Genomic DNA, 15376 nt, shown 5'->3' with positions numbered 1-15376 from the left:
AGGACCAATTGAACCTTTGGATCCAGGAGGCTCGGCAAATGCCCAACCCCCCACTACTGAGTAAGTTACATTTAATTATGTATGTAAGAAATTAAACTAGCTGATATTATGGAGATGTGTATTCCAATATTACTTCATTTATATTACAGCTGCAGATGTCCGTTCTGCAAACCGCAGAGCCTATGGCGATAGGCTGGTGTGGTTGTGCCACCAGGCAGGTCAGTAATCCTCTCCCAGTAACTGTAAAGAAATATAAAAGCATGACAGTTAGCAAAAGAGTGCAGTGTAGTCACTAAGTAATAAAATGTGCAAGTAACAGTGTAAGAGTGTTTGAAAGTATTGCTTGATTACAAAAGTGTGTTGCTGTCTGTAATCCAAACAGAAAAATGAAAATGTCTGAAATGAGGTCTGAAATAAAGATGCCCCACCTGTAATATAATAGTACACAACCTGCAGCAGGCTGAAAAGTACAGCTGCAGAAGATGAGCAAATCACATGTGTGAAATATACCCCTGATGAAATACTGAAACATGACAAAAGTGAGACTGCTGGAAAGGATTGTAATAACTACAGGTAAAACATGTCAATAAAGCCTAGAAGTAAGTACCATCCTGAATAGTAAAATGAAAGCAAGTGAGAGAGTGTGAGAAAGAGTTATGAATCCACCAATAAAGTAGTAATAACCCCTGAATAAAATATACTGCAGTCAGTACAGAATGAAATGAATGTGAGAAGCAGAACCAAACAGCGAAATCTGTTCAAAATGTTGCTGCAGCTGGAATGCATATCCCAAACTCTGGATATGTTGATCTCAGTCTGCAATATGCAGATAGTATGATTGTCTGACATACCAAACATCCACAGTTGTCTATAGCTATATAAAGCAAATGTAGCAGGATGATGTAGCTGAACAAAGCCAGATATGAATGTGTATGACGAACAGTAACATGTATATTGATGTAGCAGTAACAGTCCTATCACCAAATTGAAGTAGTTATCATATAGGAAACTGTAGTTAGAACAGTAGTGTGTATATATGTGCAGCTATTAGAAATGTACAGCATATGTATTGGTATTCGAAGGTGTTAATATTATATTCTTCACCCCACCCTATAACCACATATAACCCATTCCACGTGAAAATGCTATGTGCAATCACAATTAACACCCCTGGACATTTGTCCTGTTGGGTCATAAATATTTGCATGTCTGTTGATGCATCTGCCCTGTTCATACATCCAAACCTGATGGCCTGTTGCCATCAATCAACCCTGCATGTTGTTGGACTGTGTATTGCTGTTCAAATTATGCTTGTGTTATGCTCGCTGTTCAATGGTGTGAATATCTGGGTGTTTGGTTAATGGGAATACTAATGCATGCTGTTACAACTAATTGTGAATGGTATTGTATGTTACTAACCCAAACTGTCATGACATAATGCAAAACATAGGACGACAGGGAAGGCGGGTTCCAGCGGACCTACCTCTCCCACCTCAGCTGGCGAGTGCACCTGACACTACTGCCCAGTCTGGACCCTCCTCCTCCGGTGGCCCTGTGCCACCTGCGGGTGGAAGCGCTGCAGGGGATGGGTCTCGTCCCCCCTCTGCAAGCATGGCCAGAGGAAAACTACCACTCACCCTCCGTAGCATCCGGACTGTGGTGCGTAGGGAGATCCGAGACTCTGTTCTTGGGTCCCTACACCAGCTTGAGGCACAGGTGGCACAACTTACGGGCATGCCTGTTGCCCGGCCTACACAGCCCCTAGCACAGCCCCATCCTGGGCAGTGAAGGAACAGTGGCAACTGCCCATGGGTGGAGATATCAGTTCCACTGTTGCCATCTGTGGGCTCATGGGCTCTGGATATCCAAATATCCGTCCTCGTCAATTGTGTAACCCCCCCCACACGTGTCATACACCACCCCTGTATGCGTCTTGTTTGTCTTGTCTGTTGACCTACCCAACCTACCTCCCCAGCTATACCGACTTCCTTCACCTGACATACCACTCTCACCTGAAAAAAAAAAAAAGGCACTGTGTACCCACAAAAAAAATTACACCCCATACATAGCTGCCCATTCTGCTCACATGTCTGCTGGACATGGAAACTATCAATTACAATTGGCTGTACAACAAGTATTATTGTTGTCCTGACACCTCTCTCAGGGGTGGAAGGTTTCAAATGTCACACCAAATTACATACATATGCACAGCTGTTGCTGATGAAGAAATGGGCAGCTATGGGCCTTACCTACATCCCTCCTGCAAATCCCAAGTTTGTTTCCCTACTGTCTTACCCTCTTTGTGACCCCTCTTTCACCACTTTCCTGTCTCCCCATTTTCATTTCTTTCAAAGAAAATAGTGCGGGTGTGCGCCAGAGTAAGCACTTTTAAGCAGTTGTAAGCAGGTGTGCACGGAGCTGAACGCCAGTGCGCATGGGGGAGCTCCGCACAAACCAGCGCTAACCCGGTTACAACTGCTTAAAAGTGCCTTAGTCACTCTGATTGACAGGTCCTGTAGTCAGTTCAAAAGCAAAATAAAATCCCACTGTCAGTCCTGAACCCCGGACCTTAGAAACAGTAGTCTGCATGACCTACCACTAAGCCATGACTCTTATACAAGAGCATTGTGCTAAAATAAATATATCATGTAATAGTAGGAATGAATGTAAAGGGAATATAGGATGTGTAGTACACAAAGCATGTCATTTATACTTACTGTCAAAACTAGTGGATTTCCATAATAGTAGTGTGTGAACAGAAACAGCCATGCTAGATGGTAGCTAGTAGGTAATAATGTCAGTTAATGTACATATATACATGTATGTATATTTACATATATATATATATATATATATATATATATATATATATATATATATAGTTGTAGGTGTCAGTGTGCATACACACTTACTACAGGAAACAGGAGAGAGGAATGGAGAAATGTGAATCTACAACACAGCCTGAATCATGAGAGAGATACTAACCTTTACACTCACAGAACAGTGTCCACAGCATACCAGCATGGTCCCTGCCCTTACAATCTGAAAGGGCATTGCCCATCTCACATACCCTTTTATAGCACTGTCCTGAAATCACAGTGAGAACTGCAATCAGTACACAACTGGCTGCATGCAATTAGCAAATGCTGGCTTACAATTGGTGCAGAGGCCATCACATGGACTTATGCAGATACCTACAAAAGCATCCTGTACTCACACTCCACACATGCAATACGTTCATTGCACTGTCTGGAGGCAGACAGAGAGAGAGAGAGAGAGAGAAAGACAGACAGAGACAGAGAGAGAGAGAGAGAGAAAAAATACAAACAACAACACACGGTACGCACACTGAGTCTAAGCTGTCAGCAGTGACAGTAGCAAGCCGTGCCAGCAGCAGCAAGAAGCAGTAGTAGCGGTAACGCAACCAGCTGCGACAAACACAAGTAATGTAAAGTAACAGGTTAATAGTCTGCATAATGTGAGCCCTCCATATGTGTCATAGGTCTGCATCTATAGGTATGTCCATGTGATATGTTGTGTGCACGTAGTTCCACCAAAAGGGGATGACTATACATTACATGTCATTCAGTGTTAGGCCATGATCCTGGCAGCAGTTTTCCGTTGAAGTGAGGCCTGTCTGTAGGATGTGTGTGTCAGCTGGTGTAACGACTATGGCACTTAGTTAGCAGTCATCTGGGAACATTGTCATCCACAACCTGCACATGTTCGCTTTTACATCTGAGAAATAAATGACAAACAAAAGGGGTCCTAGGACAGAGGCCTGTGGGATATCACATGTGACTGGCATTGAGTCTGACATGGCTCATACAATATCGATATTATGGATTCTGTATGTCAACCAGTGTGCAACCCATCATGTGTCATATGTAGTAACATGTAAGCTGATGAGCTTGTCTATGATGCCTGAGTGGAGTACTGTGTTGAAGGCCTTAGACAAGTCCAGGTAGGCTGTATGGATTGCGTTGCCCTCATCAATGGCTGTAGTGACTGTTTTGAAAGGTCAACCAGGTTCAAAAGACAGGATTAGCCCATCACAAAGGCAAACTGGCCAGGAACAAGTGTCTGCAGGTTCCCAATATCGCTGTATATGCATCCCATACTGAATCATTCCATAGCTGTGCAGACCAGGCTGGTTAAGCTTATGGTGCGGTAGTTCCCAGGGTCAGTAGAGGTACCTCCTTAGTGGAGTGGGACCACTGTTGCTGTATGCCAGTGTTCAGGTACATATCCTGTAGTATGGACAAGGTTAAATATAACTCTTATATGCGGTTGTAAGTCCTCTTGGAGTTCACATAGCACACATCCAGGGATACCATCAGGTCACATTGATGCTGTGTGTTCTGCTTTGCTGAGGGCGGCCCTCACCTGGACATGTGAGATAATAGGGAGGTTACATTCAGCTGTGATAAGTATTTCTACTTTTGGGTGAGAAGAAGGGGGGTTACATGCACCGAACCTGTCTGCAAGGATGTTGCCAATATCTGTGTGTTCGGTGAATGTTAAGTAGGTGCGTATTAACTCAGAGCATATCTGAGGCGTTTGGTCCATATGTGTAATATAACTGAAGAAGGCCTTGTGGTTATCTATAGTGTTCGTGGCCATTTCCCTCCCAGAGTAGGCCGTGGATGTTGTTATGAGAGACCGTAACTTATTACCAGTGCTGATCACAGATGCCTTCCCTTAATGTGAATCTGCTCTGTCCTGCAGTAGCCTCCTTCTATTGTTATACAATCTGCCTTTGGCTGGGGTCCACTGGACAGGATGCCTAACCTTTGTGCATAGGGTCTGGGTTAGAAATGTGTGTGCATGTTCCATGCAATCTTTGGGATGTCCGTGGGAAGCATTCACAAAGGGGTCAGCAGTGTGGGTTGTGGCTTCCACTGGCCCAGTGGGCTGCATGGATACCATCTCAGTCCTAACAAGTGAATAACTGTCTAATCACATACATATCAATGTAATCTACTGTGCTGGTGGTGGTGGTGGTGGGATATGTATATCCAGGCCGAGTAACTTGTGTCCAAATCACACTAGTGGATGGCGTTCCACATACAGTACCTTGGTATGAACTCCCAGAGTGAGGTTGTGCATTGGACATGTTGCAGTGTGCTGACCAATGGGGCATGCCACTATGTTGTATGGAATGTGGCAGGTATTGTTGCACAGGTGTTGGCTGAGCACTGACATCTGGCCATGTACTTTTGTATCCATCAAGAGACACACACATGCTACATATGGGAGTAGTAGTATATCGCTACAGTTGAGTATCATGTATAGTATGTGTGCCATATATTGCTGACATAGTCTGCTGATATCCTGTTTGTGTTCTCTTCCAGGGACATGGTGCATCAGCGTAATCCCACCTACTCTGCAGCAGAAGATGAGGAGATACACCAGAGCCTGGTGCGGGATTATGACATACTGTTTTCTCGCACCAGCCAGAATCAGCAGGAGATGGCTGCACTGTGGCAAGACCTTGTCCGTAGGGTAAATGACATTGGCACACATAATAGGACATATGAGCAGGTATGACATCACTGCAGTGATTTAATCAGAAATGTCCATCAGCGTGTGTCGGATATCCACAGGCAACAGGTTGCCACAGGAGGTGGGGTGGCCACACCCCCCCCTCACCAGACTGGAGGGACAACTCCTAAGTGTTGTGGCTCCAGCCCCGGAACAGCAACAGCAATACACCTGCATCATAATGGAGGCTGGATCCACACAGCAGCACGACATAGAGCATGCAGGTAATATGCCATATGTACACTTGACTGTTCTGTGCACTGTTAGTTTATGCATGTATAAGGTGTGTCTGTGGTATGTAGCTGTCAACATAGTATGTAATTGTGCAGCTGTGATATTGGCAATATCAGCAGCCGACGTGTGAAAGGCAACTGGTGTACTACTGCACTGTATCATATGCAGTATCAATGGCACAGTTGTGCCCACTGACATAAATCTCCTCATTTCTGCAGGTCCCTCCAGTGTTACAGCAAGGCAGCCCATCCATGCTGGTGAGTGTGTTTTAACAATACCTATAATAATCCTGATAGTGCTAGTAATACTAGTGTAACTCAGTAGTGTTCTGTGTGTATACTGTGGGGTGTGCATGTGTGCATGTGTGCCTGTGTCCACGTGTCACGTGTGCATGTGTGCATGTGTGCCTGTGTCCACGTGTGCATGTGTGCATGTGTGCATGCCTGTGTCCACGTGCGCATGTGTGCATGTGCGCATGTGTCCACGTGTGCTTGTGTGCATGTGTACACATGCCCATGTGCCCACGTGTGAATGTGTGCATGTGTGTTTGTGTCCACGTGTGCATGTGTGCCTGTGTCCACGTGTGCATGTGTGCATGTGTGCATGTGTGCATGTGAGCATGTGTGCCTGTGTTCATGTGTGCATGTGTGCATGTGTGCATGTGTCCACGTGTGCATGTGTGCATAAGTGCATCACTGGTAACATTGTGCGGACACTGTAAACTGTGTTTCCTGTCTTCCTCCCACAGGTTCTGGTGCTGCTGTGGTGTCCTGCAGCAGGGAACCTGAATCTGGTGCCACAGGTACTGATAATGATGATATCTGTGTAATGGTACAGGAAGGTGTGTCAGGGTCCGCCATTGGTCAGCCAATTGACAGTACACAGCTGTCAACCCCATCATTGCGCACAGTCATCCTGCCAGTACATCCTTTGTCACCATTGTCCCTAGGTGATGGACAGGATACAGTGGGCATTGACCAGGGTAATGTGGTATCTGTGGCACATGCTTCCCCACACAGCAGCCATGGGCAGGGTCCTGCGATGGTACCACACAGACAGTTGCCCATGGGTTCTCGTGGGAGCATCCGTGGGCGTACTGCCTCTGGCAGATGTGCCCAAAGAGGTCTGTCAACCTCAGCTATGTTTCGGGCTGTCATGCAGGCACAGTCGTGTATGGAAAGGTACACCAGACAGGGTCTGAGGGAGCTGAGAGCATGTCGCACAGCCATGACTGACATTATGCGTGACATCGCGGATGCTATCCGTACTTTCACCGATGTCATAGACAGACGTTATAGGGACATATTACAGCAGTTCCACAACCACATGTCCATGAGCCAGGGCAATGGTGGGTGGTTGCGGCGTCGACGTGGCCGTATGCCAGCAACAGCAGCAGCTGGCAGTCGGCGCAGATGACAACAGGCCCACGGACGCCCCCATAGTGCCAGCAGCAGCCACAGCAATGCTGGGTCTGTGCTGTCATCGGAACACCCCAGGAGACCACATGCACATGGCTCTGGACAGTCCCAACAGGGACCTGTGTCCAGTCAACACACTCCCACTTCTGATGACAGTACCCAGTCTGGCTTAGTACCGGATATGGTCTGTAGCACCCCTACCAGGCACAGGTACCGTGTCCATGCCCACAGACACTGTTCTGTATGACCTGGCAGGTGCAGTCTATAGCTGTCTACAAACTCCTGTATATGGCAGCCATGAGGTGGAACTGTGTGCGTGCATACACACATGCAAAATGTTAACACCTAGGGCTACCACATACACGCACACACTGCACCAACAGTGCCCCACCCTGTACTGCTGTCCCCTCACCAACACACATACACACACGTGTCAATTGGTGGTATCAGTGGCAGACTCAGGCATACCTAATTCACACCCTGTGCATATGATGAAACTGTGCCACCTCCTGCAATCTCCAACATCAGTGCAGGAACAGGTAAACACATTGCTGATGCACAGGGTGACTACATAAAAGTGTATTAGTAGTATCATGTTGGTAACAGTACAGTGTGCTGATATGACTGTGTGTATATCCCAGCATGCCTGATGCAGTAACCATATGACTGTCCTGTATTGTTATCTACACCCATAGTACGTACCAAAGTGTAACAGCTGCACATTATTGCATACAGGTGGTAAGGATGTCAACAGATAGCCACATACATGGGTAGCACAGGGGGGAAGCAAATGCAAGTAGTGATACGCAATGATGGACATGTACAGTAATGGTGGCAAGTTGCCCACAACGACTATGCAATGTGGATGTTTATGCATGTTGATATGTGTGCAGTACCAATGTAATCCAAATCACAATTAACTTTGACATAATATCAGTTCTACCATGGACATCTGAGCTGTGCATTCCTGGGTACATGTTGATAGTGCCTACATATTTGCACTGTTACCCACTGTTAGTGTTACCCCTTCTTTGTTGTACAATGGACTACTTCTAACCCTGCTTACTGTAGCTTTGTTTGCATGCATGTTCACTTGGGGTTCCCTGGAACACTGCTTCCACCTGCAATGCAGAGTTACAGTGCTTCTGTGGACTCCTAGTGACATCTGCATAGCGTACGATACGTATGTCAAGTTTACACATGACAGAACGTCACTGTCTGTCCTGTTCGCATGTACGTTGCCTCTGACACATTGCACATGTATTACCTGGCATTTACCCATGTGTGCAGTCATATATGCCAGTGCTATGAAATCAGTAGCAGTACACCCACACATACACACTTTCAGTATGTTGTTCCCCATTGGCCCTATGTGTTGGTAATCACCATGGCAATCGCACTACTATGGTAGCATGTGCAAAGGTAACCTGTGAATCACCTCTATGGTCCAGTTGTGGTTTATGTGAGTCATGTGGCAATGTCACAGCTGCCACATGTATGCAGTCAACCCTCACCCCTGGCCAGGAACATACAACACCTGTGTGGGATGCCACCACATAGCCAATCTGGGGACTGAGCACTCTGAACCCAGTAATGCCATACCCTGTCAGGTGGCATGATATACTACAGTGACTACAATAACAGTCAGACATAGACCCGCAATGACAGCAATCTGAACACACTGGGGCATACTTGGAGACTCAGAATAGCATCCTGCCTGAGCATCACACACCTCCGCAGCTGGCACACAGGCATACGTTACGTCGGAACAGAGCACATGCCACACACGGCACACACATCCCGTGTGCCACACACTCACAGCCTGTAGGGCTACACAACACACCTGCTACAGATGTGCCAGGTATTTCTATTGGCCGCTGCAGTGGGGTCCCGCTCAACAGGCTGTACATGGTGAAGGTCACAGTGATATGCCTGTGGGGCACTATGGTCCACCACAAAACACATGCATGCAGGTCAGTCAGAGGCATGGACACATATGACTCAGTCATTGACCATGCCACTATGGATGACCTGAGACATACCTCCCTGGACTACTTGATAGGGAACATAGAAGGGGTCTGTCAGCATGTGGCATGGGCCAGTATGAGCCTGATCTTGGTTGCCATCATACCCTTACCAGGTATGCTACCACTATATGTAGGAAGGGTGTTCTATGTCTACATTCTGCTCAATCTCCAATGTCATTCATAGGGTATCCACTGGCTGTCAATGTGTGCTTACATGCTAGGGAAGCCACAATGATTTGCGACAGGCAGCTTGCACATGACACCCATGGGCCAATGTATATTGGCGAAGCCCCTTGATACACACATAGTGCCTTATGCTGCAGGACACAGATTACATAGCCACCTCTGTGGGTATCACACAGGATAGGACACTAACAGTGATGCTACACAACACCAGCAGTGTACACCGCAAGATGCATGCACTGGACACTGTCCTCAGCACGGTGAACTGCAATGTCTGTGCAGTACCAGAGTCCTGATTCACGGCTCACAGGTGCAACCCATCACTGCCAGGTTATACCTCATACCATGCCTGTCGTCCCCTACACATGTAACACACATGGACGGGGGGTTGGTATCCCAAGGCACCACAGATACACACACCTCCAGGTTGTTGGCACAGCACAAAGCATCAGGGCCTATTCATGTGCAGCTAACAGTGTATCGGACTGCCTTCTGGTTCATAGCCTGGCACACACAACCCTCCCATACACAGGAAACCCACCTATCCTCCATACCAACACTGGCAATATGACAGTCTCAAGAACTGTCTATATATGGCTGGACTGCATCCAGCCAAACATTGTGCATGAGCATTACTGTAGCTACAACACACTAGTTGAAAGGTTCCCAGCATGTGGTCACTGAATTGCAGTGAAATAACATGTTACCACTCCCACAACAGGTGGGAACATGCAGCACCTGTACATTGACTACATGTAGACTATATGGCCCAGACCAGATGTGTATCCCCTGCTGTAGGTATTTTACCATATACACCCACACTGTATAGACACATACCATGTGCGGCCCCTGCACAGTAAGACACAGTCATATTGTTATGCATTGCAAATACCATTTATCCACTCGAGGCATGTGTCACACATGGAACTACTGCAGGTCACAGGTATGTATGTGTATGTGTCACACACATACATCATGTGTGCATTGCCATTGCTGGTTTAGGCAATGGCATGCATTGTTATGCACAAAGACCCACACAAGGTCATAATGTGTGACACAACCACACGTGGCAGTTGTGGGTTTCCAAAACATACCTATCTGTACTCTGACAATGGTAACAGACCCAGTAGTGGAGCGCACTATTTGCATTACTGGCCAATTAGCCCTGTTTGGCTGTGCTGATAGTGTGGTGACATCCCCTGTGTTTACTGGGGGAATATGCAGCATCTGGTGTATTCTAGTATTTGCCAAAAGGATCTGTTCTCTCACACTTGCAATTACACACACTACTACCCCCACACACACACTTGCCATTTGCAGGATTCATACCTCTACCTAACTATGTCACGACACGTGAGAGAGACGCATTAGCGAAGCGCACTATTCGAATTACCAGGAGGTTCCTCATCTCCGGCTATACTTATAGGGTGCTGACATCATCAGTGTTTGGAAAGGGTAATGTGCATCATGTAGTGTGATCTCCTGATTGCAAAAAAGCACATGTCTTTCATACAGAATTGCACACACACAAACTCACCACAACCAAACACACACACACTTGCCATTTGCAGGTTTCAAACTCCTACCTAACTATGTTATGACACTTGGGAGAAACACTTAAGCAGAGTGTGCTTTTCAGATTACTGGGAGGTGTCCCTTCACCAGCTGTATGTATAGGGTGCTGACATCATCAGTGTTTGGAAAGGGTAATGTGCATCATGTATTGTGATCTCCTGATTGCAAAAAAGCACATGTCTTTCATACAGAATTGCACACGCACAGACTCACCACATCCAAACACACACACTTGCCATTTGCAGGTTACAAACTCCTACCTAACTATGTTATGACAGTTGAGAGAGGCGCATTAGCAGAGTGCGCTATTCGAATTACTGGGAAGTTTCCCTTCTCCTGCTGTACTTATAGGGTGCTGACATCATCCGTGCTTAGATAGGGGAATGTGCATCCTGTAGAGTGCTTTCACAGTTGCCAAAAGGGACATCTCCCTCACACAGACTTGCTACACACTAACCCCCCTCCACACACACTGGGTAGATGCAGGATTCCAACCCCTACCTAACTATGTTATGACACTCATGACAGACGCATTAGCAGAGTGCGCTATTTGAATTACTGGGAGGTTTCCCTTCTCCTGCTGTACTTATAGGGTGCTGACATCATCCGTGCTTATATAGGGGAATGTGCATCCTGTAGAGTGCTTTCACAGTTGCCAAAAGGGACATCTCCCCCACACAGACTTGCACACACATCAAAATGGCTCACCCACACACACACACACACACACACACACTGAGCATTTGCATGGTTCGAACTCCTACCTACCTATATTATGACACTTGAGGGAGACGCATTAGCAGAGCGCGCTAACCGAATTACTGGGCATCTGGTCTGCACCTGTAGTATTTATAGGGTGCTGACATCTTTATTTCTACAGAGGTATGTACATCTAGTACTACCTGTCAGGTGGGGGACAGCATATATATGCATTTGCAGCCACCTACGTCAGGGTCAGATATGCACAACACACTGGCAGGTTATGTTCTATACCATGCTTCGTGACCACAGGACCTGTAACACACAACACAACCAGTCCAGAACACCACTCCCACATCCAGGACAAACACTTTGCTTCCCTGGGAACAGTGCTGGGATATGCAGGTGTTCACATACACCATTCCAGTTGTTAACATCAGGTACAGGCATATTGTGTGTGAGAACTACTCAGGCCTCTACCACTTTACCCTACAGCCACTAAAATTTGTGGGTCCATGTGCTATGGCAGAACCACACACCACAGCCACATGGGGGAATACATATTGCACCTGTCCATCTGCAACATGGGTACTCACTGTTCCACACCAGAGGTAGACCACCAATGTTGAGATCTGACCATACCCACCTTTCCCTGGACATCCATATCCCATCCCCACCCCCAGGCAAGGTTGTCACTGCAAACAAACTGTATTTAGCACAAGCAGACTCTACACTTCTGAAGACTAGGGTGGACAACTTCAAAGGACCCATGCTGGGGGACTATACTGGCCACTCTGCATAATCCTTGACAACTGCATTCTATGAGCATGTGTAAGGTTTGCATTGATCATGCTATCCCACATATACCCATGACTGTTCCACAACAAGACACCTGTCAGGTGTACACCAGCCATATATGAGCCCTCCAACAGACAGAGTGAGCTAATACATTGCAGAGCTGTAGCCCACAGAGGGAGGACATCTGTGAACAGTACAGGCACGTCACTTCATTCCCACATAATCATCACAACACAGTGTTGACAGTGGAATTGTCCAGACAATGCAGATAGGGCTCCCCTCAGTCTGTTATTGACGGCCACTTACTGTTAGAGGTCCTCAGCAACCCTCTTCCAGCACACGCCAACAACATGGCTGTGGCTTAGCACATTCAAACCCTGGGATCTCCACTGTGTCCCTGCTTGACAGAGGCACAGCTCACTAGCCTCACACATTGCCTTATGTGACCTACTTTACAGTGGCACAGTAGCCTACTGTACTGGGGATGCAGATGCCAAGCACACTCTGGCTAAGCTGTCATTCCCTAGGGCAACAAGCCTAGTATTGACCTCTACACCCATATGTTCAATTGTCAGATGCACAATATTTGTTGTGCTGTTATACTGTTTGCAGGTCTTTATTGCCATAGCATTCCCTGTTCCTATGAACAACTTGCATATCTGTGGAAGATGTTTGAATATGAGGGCGATCCACTGTATCAGTTATGTCTCTGTAGTCATTTACTGTGTGCACTGGGCAGATTGCTGTGTTGTGGATGGTTCCTGGAATGACACGTACAAATACCAGATATGTGTGGCCAACTGCTAGACGGAGATATGGCCTAAGTGTGTGAGCATGCCCAGTTCAGCCTCTCCATGGCATGTTGTCTGACATATGCCTCATTTATCAAAGTGTGCGAGCATGCCCAGTGTGAGCTTTCCATATGTTGAACTCTGAAGTCCACCACATATTTGGGTGTGTCTGAACTTCAACAATATCTCACATTTATGGTTGTGTGTTGGGTGTCATGTTGTGTACTAACTGGCCAACTGCTTCGTGTCTGCCACAACAGGGATTATACTGTGCCTGCAGGGATTGCATGGGATACTTTGCATACAGTTGTCAACATCCTTTCATAATGACCTAACACTGCAGTAACGTATAGTGTACTGGTTCAGTACTTTCACTGTGGTGGACAGTATCCTGGGCTTTAGCCCTATCACTGCTTGACATCTTCATAGTGAGCACAACAGACTGTGTAGGGGCCAGTTGTGCACATATGACCATGTTGCATTATGTTCAGATATGGACTACCTACACCAGGCTTGTCCAACATTGGTAGTGTATTCCACAACATAGGTGGACATTGGCAAACACTAGCGATGTTCCCTAGGCCATTTCTGATGCTAGTCACAGGGTGTGTTTGTCCTTCGACACACATTGTAACTGGAGTTTGCCATGACATATGTCATGGTTAGTATACTGTGCCTCCGTCTACCTCTGACATAACAGTGATACCCAGGGTTAACCTACCATCTCCCATCCACTCATCGGGATTCCTCTTGAGGGGTGTCAATAGGTGACTCTCTGGCTAACCTGTACTGGGAGTTTACTCAAGTGTGGGGGTGCCTTCTGTGTTATGGATCATTCTGTACAGCTTGTCCTATGTATGTCAGTGCTGGGGTTCAGGTCTCTCATGTGCATAGCTCACTGCCATTCAGATTGTACAAGGTGCAGCATGTTCATTGATTCCAGCTTGGACATGGCTTCATACATCAGGCAGTATGGCAGTGTGTGGAGCTGCAGTTTGTTTACTCAGGCAACACATGGCATATGTTCATGCACTTTGCTAACCCTGGTGGGGTACTGTTGTGGAATTTACAGTTGATGGAGGTGTCTGCTGAGGTACATCCCACAGGGGCTATTGAAGTCAATTGTGACGCTGATGAAGGATGACTGCAGAGCCACAGTGACCTCCCCTTATCTACATCTGACAACCTTCATGATTGGGTGGGTATATGGTATGTTTCTGCGAACACTACAGCCACATGTTTGTCCAGTGCAGGATATCTATCACCTTGTGTCCCCAGGTCTCTCATTACATGTTAGGTATGTAATGGGTTAACACCTGTGTGGTAATTTGTGGGCACTTACTGTATATCCACCGTGGTTGTCTATACACAGTTCTGCAATTAGCTTGCTGACATGGCTATGGCTCCAGTTGTCTGTTTCTAGGTGGCCCTTTTGTGGGTTGCTTGTGTCAGCTGGGGGTTGGATATGGTGGGCTGTTTGTACTCCTTTGCATTCATGTTTAGTCACAGTCCATCCATGTTGGCCTGTACCTATGGGACATATATACGGAACGGGGGGGGCCAGGACCAAGCCTTGTGGGATGCCACTCATATCTGCTTTGTAGTCTGACATGGATGCAGCATGTCTGACCATGTCAGTTCTGTCCTTGGTCTGGTTTGCAACCCCTCTACTGACATAGGGGTATATATTTAAGCTGGTGAACATATCCGTACTGAACTCGTAGGGTATTGTCTGGAGGCATATGCACGGCCCAGCTACACTGTGTGGACCACATTGCCCTCATCAATGACCTTAATGACTGTTTCAAATGGTTCAAACATGTTTAGGGGCAGGATCTGCAGTTACGACAGTCACACTGTCTAGGGTCCAGTATCAGTAGGTCCACGATAGCTTTATGTCTGCGGTACATACTGATCCTTTCCATAGCTGTGCAGACCAAGCTTGTCAGGATCCTGGGGTGGTAGTTTGCAGTATCTATTTAGGCAACACCTTTGTTGTGAAGGACCACTGTTGTTGTATACTGCTCTTTGGGTACATATCCTGTGTTAAGGCTGAATTTGGACAGTAGTGTGATTTGACATTCCATTATTCTTGGAGTCCATGTTG

Source organism: Protopterus annectens, chromosome 5.part0, assembly GCF_019279795.1.
Source record: "Protopterus annectens isolate FY-2018-M chromosome 5.part0, PAN1.0, whole genome shotgun sequence".
Taxonomy (NCBI): Eukaryota; Metazoa; Chordata; order Ceratodontiformes; family Protopteridae; genus Protopterus; species Protopterus annectens.
The sequence above is the reverse complement of the archived record's forward strand: the minus strand, read 5'-3'. Positions refer to the sequence as shown.